A 12,229-nucleotide genomic window follows, 5' to 3' on the forward strand; every position below is an offset into this window, starting at 1 on the left:
TTGTCTGCTTAATCATTTCCGTTGTTTTTTGTCTTTTTTTGTAGTGTCGCCTGCGTTTTCTTTCTACGTTGGACCTCTTTCTGCCTTTCCTCAAAGGAACATGTTTCAGACAGACTTCATAGGCTTCAGAAGTCTGTTTTTCTATTCTTTGTGTATGATGTTTATTACTTAGAACACATTCCCATTGAACGTTTGTAAGTTCCCCATTTATTTTTGCCCAGTCTATCCTTTTATTATTATTATTAAAATTGGATTTATTGAATAACCCTTCTCACTTGTTGTTTCTCTTAGGCCTACTACCATAATTAATGTTAGTTTTCACTTCAATGTTGTCCGAGTACGTAGTGTTTGAGACAGTAATGTCGCTTATTAGCTCATCATTGTAAATATCAGGTCCAGCGTGTTTTCGTTCCTAGTTGGTTCTGTAATCTGCTGACTGGGCGAGAATTTGTCACAGAATCTCAATAGTTCTCTGACCTGTAGTTTGTTATTTCCAGGTTGATTTCCTGCTATAATGTTATTTTTACTATTCTCCATTTTAAAATGGGCAGATTGAAGTCTGCAAAGAAGATAATATCTGGTACTGGGTTTGTTAAGTTATCAAGAATGTTCTCTATTTTGTGGATTTGCTCAGTTAATTTCTCAACTGTTGCATCTTGCAGTTTGTATATTAAAATAATAATTAGATTTATATTTTCAACCCTGATTCCAAGTACCTCTACCACTTCATTAGTTGAGTTCAGGAGCACTGTTCATGCCAGTTCCTCTTTAATATACAGACCTACTCTTCCACCTGACCTTATTACTCTGTCACATCTATATAAATTATAATTTTGGATCCAGATTTCACAATCCATGTGGTCTTTTGTGTTGAATGATTTGCTCATTCAAATCATTCAGTCATCATTTGCTCATTTATTTGATCATTCAAATATGAATGATTTCCCATGTTGTGTGTGACTTCTGGTGAGCTTAGGTAGTTCTACATTATAATGTAATTATACTGTACTGTACAGTTTATCATAACCCAAATTATATTTATTTTTCAGTCCTGGGAAACGCTTTACAGCGATTATGTCCCTCATGTAATATTATCGTGAACATTAATCAACATGTCTGCAAGTGTGGCTATAGGCTTTTTGATGTCAAACGTAAAGCTCAGCCGGAAAGCCAGGCTCAGGCAAATATCAAGAGATCAGAAAAGAAAAAACATATACCTGTTGTACATGGTAAGCTCACTTATATTTTTATTCACAATGTTTAATATGGAAATAAATAACATATAATTGACTAATTTAATTTTATTTAAAGGAAATATTTTGCTCCCTTTCATATTGTTGTAAAGATTACCAACATATATTGTCAAATGAGCAATTTATGTCATCTGCATTTAAAATACAGCTTTCACACACTTCACGTATTTGTGTTGGATAATATAATTTTCCAGCTTTACATAGAATACTTTGTGTTCTTTATCTATGTTCAGATGAGTTGCATAAAAGTGTGCAAGACTTACAACACCAAAAGAAATTGAAGGAGATTGAAGAGGAGATAACAAGGCTTCGAGCAATTTATGATTCCAAAAATAACAACCCAAAAAGGCGGACAATTATGTACACTGGCACTTCATCTAGAAAAAGAAGAGCTTTAGGTATTAGTATTATTGTCAACAGTTAAATATAATCACTAACAGCTCTTAAATGTAATTATAAATAACTTGTTATAGTAATATATTTTTTACAGTTTTTTTCTATTACTAGGCACAACATCAAATCCTTTCCCTTGCAGTCATGAAGTAATGAAGCCTCCAGTTTCTGTTGTAGACGTTATACCCCAAAATATCAATGGTATGTTATCTAATTATTTTAGAGACATACAAATATAAATGCATTGCCATATAAACCAAGGACTAAGTTGCAAATACAGTGTGTGTGTATGTGTGTGTGTGTGTGTGTGTGTATATATATATATATATATATATATATATATATATATATATATATATATATATATATATATATATATATATATATATATATATATATATATATATATATATATATATATTATATTATTAAATATGACCGAAAAAGTAAGATTAATAATTCTAACACAAAATTTTCTCAATCTTTCGTACATTTCTTTTCACTGTTGGACGTAAATCAAAAATCAATTCTCCAAAATTCATTTTTATTTCTAGTCTTTCTAGTCTGATGCGACACGAGCGCGTTTCGTAAAACTTATTACATTTTCAAAGACTTTTAGTTTACAAATACACAACTGAATAGAACTTACACATCTCCTGGTATCGTTTATATCTACATTTGAGTGAGGTGGATGGGGTGAGGTGGCATTAATAGGGTATTAATTTCATCAACACAAGACAGAACAAGAAGTGGCATTAATAGGGTATTAATTTCATCAACACAAGACAGAACACGAAACAATGGGTATTGAAATGGAAGTGATTGCAGAAAGCCTATTGGTCCATATTTCTTGATGCTTCTATACTGGAGCGGAGTCTTGAAGTGGGTAGAATGTAGTTGTGCATTAATTGGCTGTCGATTGCTGGTGTTGACTTCTTAATGTGTAGTGCCTCGCAAACGTCAAGCCGCCTGCTATCGCTGTATCTATCGATGATTTCTGTGTTGTTTACTAGGATTTCTCTGGCGATGGTTTGGTTGTGGGAAGAGATTATATGTTCCTTAATGGAGCCCTGTTGTTTATGCATCGTTAAACGCCTAGAAAGAGATGTTGTTGTCTTGCCTATATACTGGGTTTTTTGGAGCTTACAGTCCCCAAGTGGGCATTTGAAGGCATAGACGACGTTGGTCTCTTTTAGAGCGTCCTGCTTTGTGTCTGGAGAGTTTCTCATGAGTAGGCTGGCCGTTTTTCTGGTTTTATAGTAAATCGTCAGTTGTATCCTCTGATTTTTGTCTGTAGGGATAACGTTTCTATTAACAATATCTTTCAGGACCCTTTCCTCTGTTTTATGAGCTGTGGAAAAGAAGTTCCTGTAAAATAGTCTAATAGGGGGTATAGGTGTTGTGTTAGTTGTCTCTTCAGAGGTTGCATGGCGTTTCACTTTCCTTCTTATGATGTCTTCGACGAAACCATTGGAGAAGCCGTTGTTGACTAGGACCTGCCTTACCCTACATCATAAGAAGGAAAGTGAAACGCCATGCAACCTCTGAAGAGACAACTAAACAACACCTATACCCCCTATTAGACTATTTTACAGGAACTTCTTTTCTACAGCTCATAAAACAGAGGAAAGGGTCCTGAAAGATATTGTTAATAGAAACGTTATCCCTACAGACAAAAATCAGAGGATACAACTGATGATTTACTATAAAACCAGAAAAACGGCCAGCCTACTCATGAGAAACTTTCCAGACACAAAGCAGAACGCTTTAAAAGAGACCAACGTCGTCTATGCCTTCAAATGCCCACTTGGGGACTGTAAGCTCCAAAAAACCCAGTATATAGGCAAGACAACAACATCTCTTTCTAGGCGTTTAACGATGCATAAACAACAGGGCTCCATTAAGGAACATATAATCTCTTCCGACAACCAAACCATCGCCAGAGAAATCCTAGTAAACAACACAGAAATCATCGATAGATACAGCGATAGCAGGCGGCTTGACGTTTGCGAGGCATTACACATTAGGAAGTCAACACCAGCAATCAACAGCCAATTAATGCACAACTACATTCTACCCACCTCAAGACTCCGCTCCAGTATAGAAGCATCAAGAAATATGGACCAATAGGCTTTCTACAATCACTTCCATTTCAATACCCATTGTTTCGTGTTCTGTCTTGTGTTGATGAAATTAATACCATATTAATGCCACCTCTTGTTCTGTCTTGTGTTGATGAAATTTATACCCTATTAATGCAACCTCACCCCATCCACCTCACTCAAATGTAGATATAAACGAAACCAGGAGATGTGTAAGTTCTATTCAGTTGTGTATTTGTAAACTAAAAGTCTTTGAAAATGTAATAAGTTTTACGAAACGCGCTCGTGTCGCGTCAGACTAGAAAGACTAGAAATAAAAATGAATTTTAGAGAATTGATTTTTGATTTACCTCCAACAGTGAAAAAAAATGTACGAAAGATTGAGAAAATTCGTGTTAGAGTTATTAATCTTACTTTTTCGGTCATATTTAATAATATATGTCTACAGGAAAGACTGCTACCAAAATATACTAATATATATATATATATATATATATATATATATATATATATATATATATATATATATATATATATATATATATATATATATATATATATATTGCTATCCTCTCTGAAATTGCAGGGGAAAGGACTTGGGTCCTTGATGTATGTAGGGTGGATCATAGTAGGCTTAAGTTAAATGCCTTATAAAGACCCTTAGGCCATTTTCATATTCATTCCTGATGCAAATGTCTTGTCAAGGGTGTATAGATAGATGAATAAATATGGTTGTAGATAAATGGATAAAGGGGTAATATTATAAACACATTTGTAAAAATAATATTATAAATTATAAATACTGTATATATATATATATATACATATATATATATATATATATATATATATATATATATATATATATATATATATATATATATATATATATATATATATATAAAAGTATTTAAATTTATATATAAAAATATTTTTTGGTCAAAATATTGACTTATAGTTTGAGTTAAATTTAAAATAGCTAAAGAAGATAGTCTAAAAATCAGTGTAAGATTATAATTAAAGTATAATAATTTCAGCCGCTGCCGAACTTGCTGCAGAAATAAAAAAAAATCCAAGAATCGCAGGTGAAGATTTCTCAATGGCAGCACAGAAGAATGAAGGCTGAAATTTCTTGGGAAGAAAGTCGGTCAGTTCTATTTGAGTGGGAGGTGTGTAGGCACGCTGTTCCAGTTGAAGGTACATACACAATACTTATAAGCATATTGTCTATTTACATCAGCATATCAGTTTACATTACAACTTATTATATTTGCATTTTTTTTAGTTATATTTTTTAAATAGAGAGTGGATACTTCGTTTTAAATATACCTGAAGCATTTTATCACTAATGAAAAATGTTTATGTATACTTATAGATCATATTTTTTTCCTAATTCTGCATGATCTGAAACTGTACAGAAGTCTTTTTTGACAAAGATGTGATATTTTTGAACATATGTTTTCAAATATTTTCATTTGACAGACACAAAATGCTTCAAATGTATGATTGAAGCCAGCATCAAATGTGAAGATTGTCATCGCCTATTCTGCTACCACTGTGATATGAAAAAACATTTTTTAAACCCATTCCATGATAGGTTTTCCTGGGCCAGTGAATATTATGAAGCATTGCCACCAACTGTGACTGTTGACGTTAATGGGACATTTACTGACTGGCGTATGTATACCAAAAAATTCTTTACATATGAAAACTTTTCTTTTTATTAAGCCTTTACAATATAAGTACCAAAATATTGAAAGAAAAAAATAAATAAATTTTTTTCTCAACAAGCAATTCAATTTTTATGGCATTTGACTTACTGAATATTATTTAAATATGCAATCTTTGCTAAGTTTATTATTATTTTCTTATTCAGAACCTGTTGTGCCAGTTCCTGTGCCAAAAATTTCCTGTAACTGTAAAGACTGTAACCTTAACATAAAGAGTTCTGACATCATGTGTACTTTCATAATGCTCTCAGGTATATTTTATTTAATATTAAGTTTGAACACATAAGTCTATGAGTATTTGCATCACTGAATATAGTAGCATCACTGAAGTTCTAGTGACGATACCCATACCCAAGCATGTGGACTTCAATCATTAAAACACAAACATATCCATTCAGTGATGGAGATGAGTTTTACAAAAGATTCAAAATAAGCTGCTTTATTTTAGGAATAAATACTAAAACTAAGCTTTCTAGGCAGGTATGACCTTTATCTGCCCATATTTGAGTGTCAAGAGTGTGGATACAGCCTTCCTGCAGATGCTAAGATGTTGTATGATAGTGGATACTTCTGCTCATCAGCCACGAAAAGTAACACATTCTTCAGCACCAAACTCCTGAACAACTGGCATTTCCTTAAAAGGAACAATCCAGGTTTATCAATGAAATCCTTGTTAATTGCGCTCCAAGCGCTTGGCTCTCAAAATGGAAGAGTAAGTATTTATTAATTTTATATATGTAATGTAAGTACCTGTATACATTAAACTGTATATATAATAATACATAAAAATATGAACCCACTCCACACATTCTCTTGTGCCACTTACATGTACAAAACCTTGTTCCTAAATGCACATCCTGATCTGAAACTCTTCCTTGATAGATGTAAAGGATCCCATAATCACCACACCAGAAATCAATATCTCTCTGATATCCCCCGAGTCAAACTAAATCTGTGCAAACTCTCTATGCAAATAAAGTAATTGGTTATTGCTCCTAATTGGTAAACTTTTTATTGAATTAAAAGCTGTCCAGCTGTTCAGAACATTATTCAAAAGTAAAACTAAAAAGCATTAATTTCATCCTTATAGTTTCCTACGTAGTTCTTCAAACTTGCACTGTTACTTGTGCTACCCACTCCCCCAATATATATGGCTAACTCATGCAACTTGCATGGCTTAGCCACATCTGGGCCTAGTGCTGGGAACTAGGTTCCCAGCACTACGCTGGGAACAAGGTTCCCAGTATTAGGCTGGGAACCAGGTTCCCAGTACTAGGCTGGGAATGTAGTTGTTCAATCTTGCACTATAACTTGTGCTACCCACTCCCCCAATATATGGGGCTAATCCATGCAAATTCTATATTCAGTATATATTTCAGGATGGTTGCATCAACTTTGAAGCTGCTAAAAGAACATTCCAGGAGTGGAGATTTATGCAGTATGAACTTGCAAATGTCCAAAGCTACAATAAGACCGTGTGCCCTGCTTGTCATACTAACCCATTTGCCATACATATTGATGGCAACAAAAAGTTATTCCGATATGAAAAAGTTGGAAGGTACAGTTCTTAAATAATTTTCCTTTTGTAAGATAAATTTTTATTTTTCAACAATTAATACATTTCTATTAGGGCAACTTATATATCACAATACATTATTCGTTATGTAAATATATCAATATCTGAAAAATTCTTACATGCCATACATAATAGCGTTATTCATGTATTACAACATTAAGTAATATATATTTACACAATCATCAAAATTGAAAACAAATCAATGTAAATTATGTAAATACTGTCATTTTGTTTCTTTCAGAGGATTGAGGGAATCATATTATTCAGAGTGTCTTTGCTGCTGACAATGATGTGACTAATCACCTTAACCATATAGAGAGCTTAAAAACAAAGGTAAATATTATGTGTACAGACTTTGTAAACTGTACATAGATTTTATATTTTTATTTATATATACAAGACTTTTTACATACTTGTACAGCCACTAGCACGCATAGTGTTTCAAGCAAGTCGTTAATCCTATGTTCCCCAGAATATGACCCCACCAAATCCATTAACAACCAGGTACCCATTTTACTGTTGGGTAAACAGGATAGGGGGCCATAGTTAAGGGTTGATGCCCAGTAAATCTTCCAAGGCCAAGATACAAACCCAGGACAAAGCGCTCGCGAAACGCCATATATCTATCTTTTCTTTCTCTCTTCTCCCTTTTTTCTGTTCATTGTCTTCTCCTACGCTCCCTTGCTATCGTCTTCTTATTCCTATCTCCTTCTCATTTGGTGGTTATAATAGGAGCTTCCTCGTATGGGCCAATAGGCCCTCTGCAGCTCTTATTATTATTACTATCCCCTAAAATACACCTTACTTTGCTCCTCAGCTCTCTCTAGCCTATTTATTGCCTGTCTCTACTTCCTCATCACACCACACTCGGTCTCCAGTAGCACAGAGCATCACCTTCTCTCAGCAGACCACTCCACAAGTGATCATTTGAATTTCATCATGGAATTCCAATTGACTTATAATCGATCCAGCAATGCTTCTCAGGGTAGGAAAAGACCATCGATAATGGATACTAGTTCCGAAAGTGACGGCGAGTGGCATCACGTGAATAAGGCTAACAGGACAAGCCACTCCGTGACGACCCATCGCCCATTAATCTCTCCAGCTTTCCCAGCGCCTCAGACTAGATCTACGCTTCCAGTCTTCAAAGTGCAGCACACGGAAGGTAAGTCTTCCTACGCTACTGTAGTGAACCTGGAAAAAGGGTACCCCCAGCTCCAGGTCAGAGCAAAACCTAATCTCAAAGGAGAATACATTCTGAGGCCTAAAGACGAGTCGGCCGCTACGATTCTAAAAAATTACGCAAAATGTGAGGAACTGAAACCAGAGGATAAAACAAGTAAAATCATTGTCCTCCACTATCCCTTGCATATGGCCCTTGGCCATCTCGAAAAGCAGAACTATGTGGTGTCAGCAGAGAGATGCCAAGTACGAACCACAAAACAGGAAACTCGACAAGTCCTTCTCACAGTAAGAGGACGGATCCCGGAGAAACTTGACCTTGGAATCTGGGGCGTGTTCCAACACAGGCCTTACACCCCAGAACCCCTAAGATGCTTTAGATGTCAGAGATTTGGGCATCACAAAGATGGCTGCCAACGCCCAGTGAGATGCGGAGTCTGCAGCCAGCCCCATGATACAAAAACATGTATTGATAAATTCAAGGCAAACCACCCTGTTCAGGCAAAATGCCCAAATTGTTCCAAGGCACATCATGCCTGGAACTTGAAATGCCCTGAAAGGCTCAAAAGGCTTCAAACGAACCCCACCACGCCTACAGCGGAGCCGAAACCCCCACCAAAACGAATACCAGCTCCCATGCCCACTAAAACCGCGTGGGATCTACCCATTCAGGAAGAGGGGGCACACGGCCCTTCACCTTCGGCCATGGTAAAGGGTGAGAAGACAGTACAGGACAAAAAGAAAGATGGAGGACACAAGAATCATGTTCAAAGCAGTCGGCCTCCCATTTCATCCAGCAAGCACACTGGGGCCAATAGAAGTAGCAATTCCAGTGCCAAAGTTACCACCGAGAAGGGTCTAAAAGCCACTAGGCCCCAAACCTGCACAACATTAAATAGTGCTCCCACTGAACTGGACGCTCTCTGGCCAATGCTCAAAACTTTGGTCACTGAGTTGATCGAAAGTCTGCTGTCTTCACATGGAATCAAGCAAACCACAGAGACTCGGAAGACAATTGAGCACAAGCTCAAAAAATTCGAAGATGTAATATCCACACCGTCAAGACAGCAGGGCAGGAGACACCCCCATAAAAAGCAGATAGAGTCCAGCTCGTCGGAAAGCGACATTGATGAGTCAATTTCAGGTCCACTAAGAACCTATACACCATATGCAACTTCCATGGCGTGTTCATCAGACTCCATAGATACCACGGAATTATCAGCAAATTCCAAGAACCTAGAATTCTAAAGATCCTGCAATGGAATGCGCAAGGACTGCGCACTAAATTGCAACACTTGCAATGCATAGCAGCAACCAAGGGCCAAAGGGAATAAAACACCTAAAGCTCCACACCCCAAGGATCCTCAACAGGAAGCCGAAGTACTGGCAACCAGGTTTGCAGAGAGAGCAGCCAGCAATCAACTTCCACCAGATGTATTAGCAGTACAAACCGGACTAGAGGAAGAAAGGTGGCACAGAATCCTTACAGCATGTGAAGAAATCTCTGACACTAATGCCCCCTTCACACTGGATGAGCTCAATCGGGCTAAGAAAAACTCCAAGGATACATCCCCTGGAGCCGACAAAATAACCTATAAAATGATTAGAAACCTCGGCCCAGAGGGAGACGCTGCATACCTAAGGTTAATTAATTTAGCCTGGACTTCTCAAACTAGACCTTCTGCTTGGAATAGAGCAGACATAGTGCCGATCCCAAAACCCAAAGATCCAGCTAATCCCAGGCCCATCTCTCTCCAAAGCTGTGCAGCCAAGACGGCTGACAGAATGGCACTCAACAGACTGGAGTGGAAAATGCCTAAACTGCACCATGATATGTATGCCTATAGAAGAGGGGTTGGCACAGTGGAATGTATTACAACTCTGTTAGCCCACTTGAATGACAGACCAGGAATGCTGATATTCCTGGACCTCGAAAAAAGCCTTTGAACTGGCTAGCGCCCCAGCTATTCTCTGCTGCCTCATTGACAAAGAGGTCAGAGGCAACCTGCTCTCCTGGACCAAAAACTGTCTCATAAACAGAGAAGCAAGAGTAAAACTTCATGGCACAGTCTCTGAGTACAAAAGACATGAAAATGGTACACCGCAAGGAGGTATTCTCAGCCCTCTTCTCTTCAACTGTTTAATGGAAAGAATAATGAGGTTGAAACTTCCACATCACTGCAGGCTGCTAAACTACGCGGACGACTTTGTCATCATCATAAAAGGAAGGGATGCGGCGAGCCTTGCACCTGTTATGAACCCGGATCCAGCATCCGAGCACGGAGTAGTAACGACTACGCCATCTGTGGGTCAGCTCCCGAAACCCCCGCCAAACGAACGACGACACCGGATGAGGACGGCGAATATCGGCCACAAGGGCCAGTTTCCAGTCCTGTGCAGCTCACAACACCGCCGCTCCTGACCTCTGGTGAGGTGGTGCTCCGACGACAGCGCCATCTATGGACCGGATACGTCAGGTGTTTGTGCCCGAGCCCGTAAGTGAGGTGTATTAGTGTCCCGGTCATTGATGACGTGTCTGTTTACAGAGTCGACCTGGGACCACTGTGTTGAAGGTTGAGGGAGTCTACCCGAGGCAGCCAGTCTCCATACTGTGAAGTTTGCTGCAGCTGTTGTGACGTCGTCCCCCCGGAAGAACACTGTGGTGTGTTAGCCTGCCAGTGGAGTGGCAGTGAAAGGATTTACCCGGGACCGACTGTTGGAGACGATCATCCACTGGGGTATTGAGGACAGGAGGGTGATTTGTGATATCACACGAGACTCCTGTCTAGGGCGTACCCCCTTATATCGTTCGTGGAGTGGCCGTACCAGCCTTGGTGGCTTAGTACCTGCCAGCAGACCAGCTGGACGTGTGGTTGACGGCCTCCACGACGGTGCCCCCAGTGGACCTGTGTTTTGGCTGACCTGTGGCCCGGGTAGGCTCGGCATTCTCAGAGGACACATCGTGAGGCCACGAAGAAAGCACCGCGGACTCAGCACCTAGCTTCTTGATCCAGTCTTCAGCAGAAGACTACATTGTGAATAATCCCCTTGTTTAGTGTTAATACCCCTCCCCCTTGTGCACTCATTAATTTTATATATTTAAACGGTGATGGTGTTAATTATAATATTAAGTTCTTAACTTTCTTTCCCTACTCCCTTTAAGTTCCTTGCGTCACGGATCTCATCCCTTGATAGCCACTACTGGCTTGGGAACGGATACAATATATCTTCCTCTAACAACATCAGAGTAAGGACCCCGTTGCGTCCCGAGAGGGCCGTAACATAATTGGCATCCCCAGCGGGATCCTTCCCCTTGTTAAGTATGTTTGACAGGGGTGGTGAAGTGGCGTAATCCCTGTATATAATTCCCCCTGTGTGACGATTGTGACGTTATACGTCCTGTGCGGTGCTCAGAGTGACTAAGTGCAATATTGACTAGTGCGGTGCTCAGTGATTTAGTGCAATATTGTAGAGCGAAGTGTTCGCTTGGACTCAGTGCAATATTGGGTAGTGTGGTGCCCGAAGTGATTACGTGCAATATTGGCAAGTGCAGTGTTTGGTGCGATAAAGTGCAATATTGGCGTAGAACAGTGCTCGGTGTGTTAAGTGCTAACGTGTAAGCAGTGTGTTAAGTGCAAAGTGTTCCATCTGTGACAATGGCAGACAAAGCTACCATCGATGATCTGGACGAGGTTCAGGCTTTTCTGAACAGAGAGGATTGTCTTGCCAGATTAAAATATTTGAGCAAACCAGAGCTTGTACTAGTGAGCGCCTACCTGGAGATCAAGATCCGTGCCAGTGATTCCCGTGTGGAGATCTTGTCCAAGGTACACCGGCACCTGAAGGCAGAAGAGAAACAGGAAGGCGAGACTCCTAGTACAAAGGAAAGTGCAGACATAGCTTCCACGGAAAAGGAAGATAAGGGCAGCGACGTTGACAGTGATGCAGGCGAGCTTAATATCAGCTTCCTAACAGTCAAGATGCGTGCCCTAG

This window comes from Procambarus clarkii, chromosome 73, assembly GCF_040958095.1.
Source record: "Procambarus clarkii isolate CNS0578487 chromosome 73, FALCON_Pclarkii_2.0, whole genome shotgun sequence".
Taxonomy (NCBI): domain Eukaryota; kingdom Metazoa; phylum Arthropoda; class Malacostraca; order Decapoda; family Cambaridae; genus Procambarus; species Procambarus clarkii.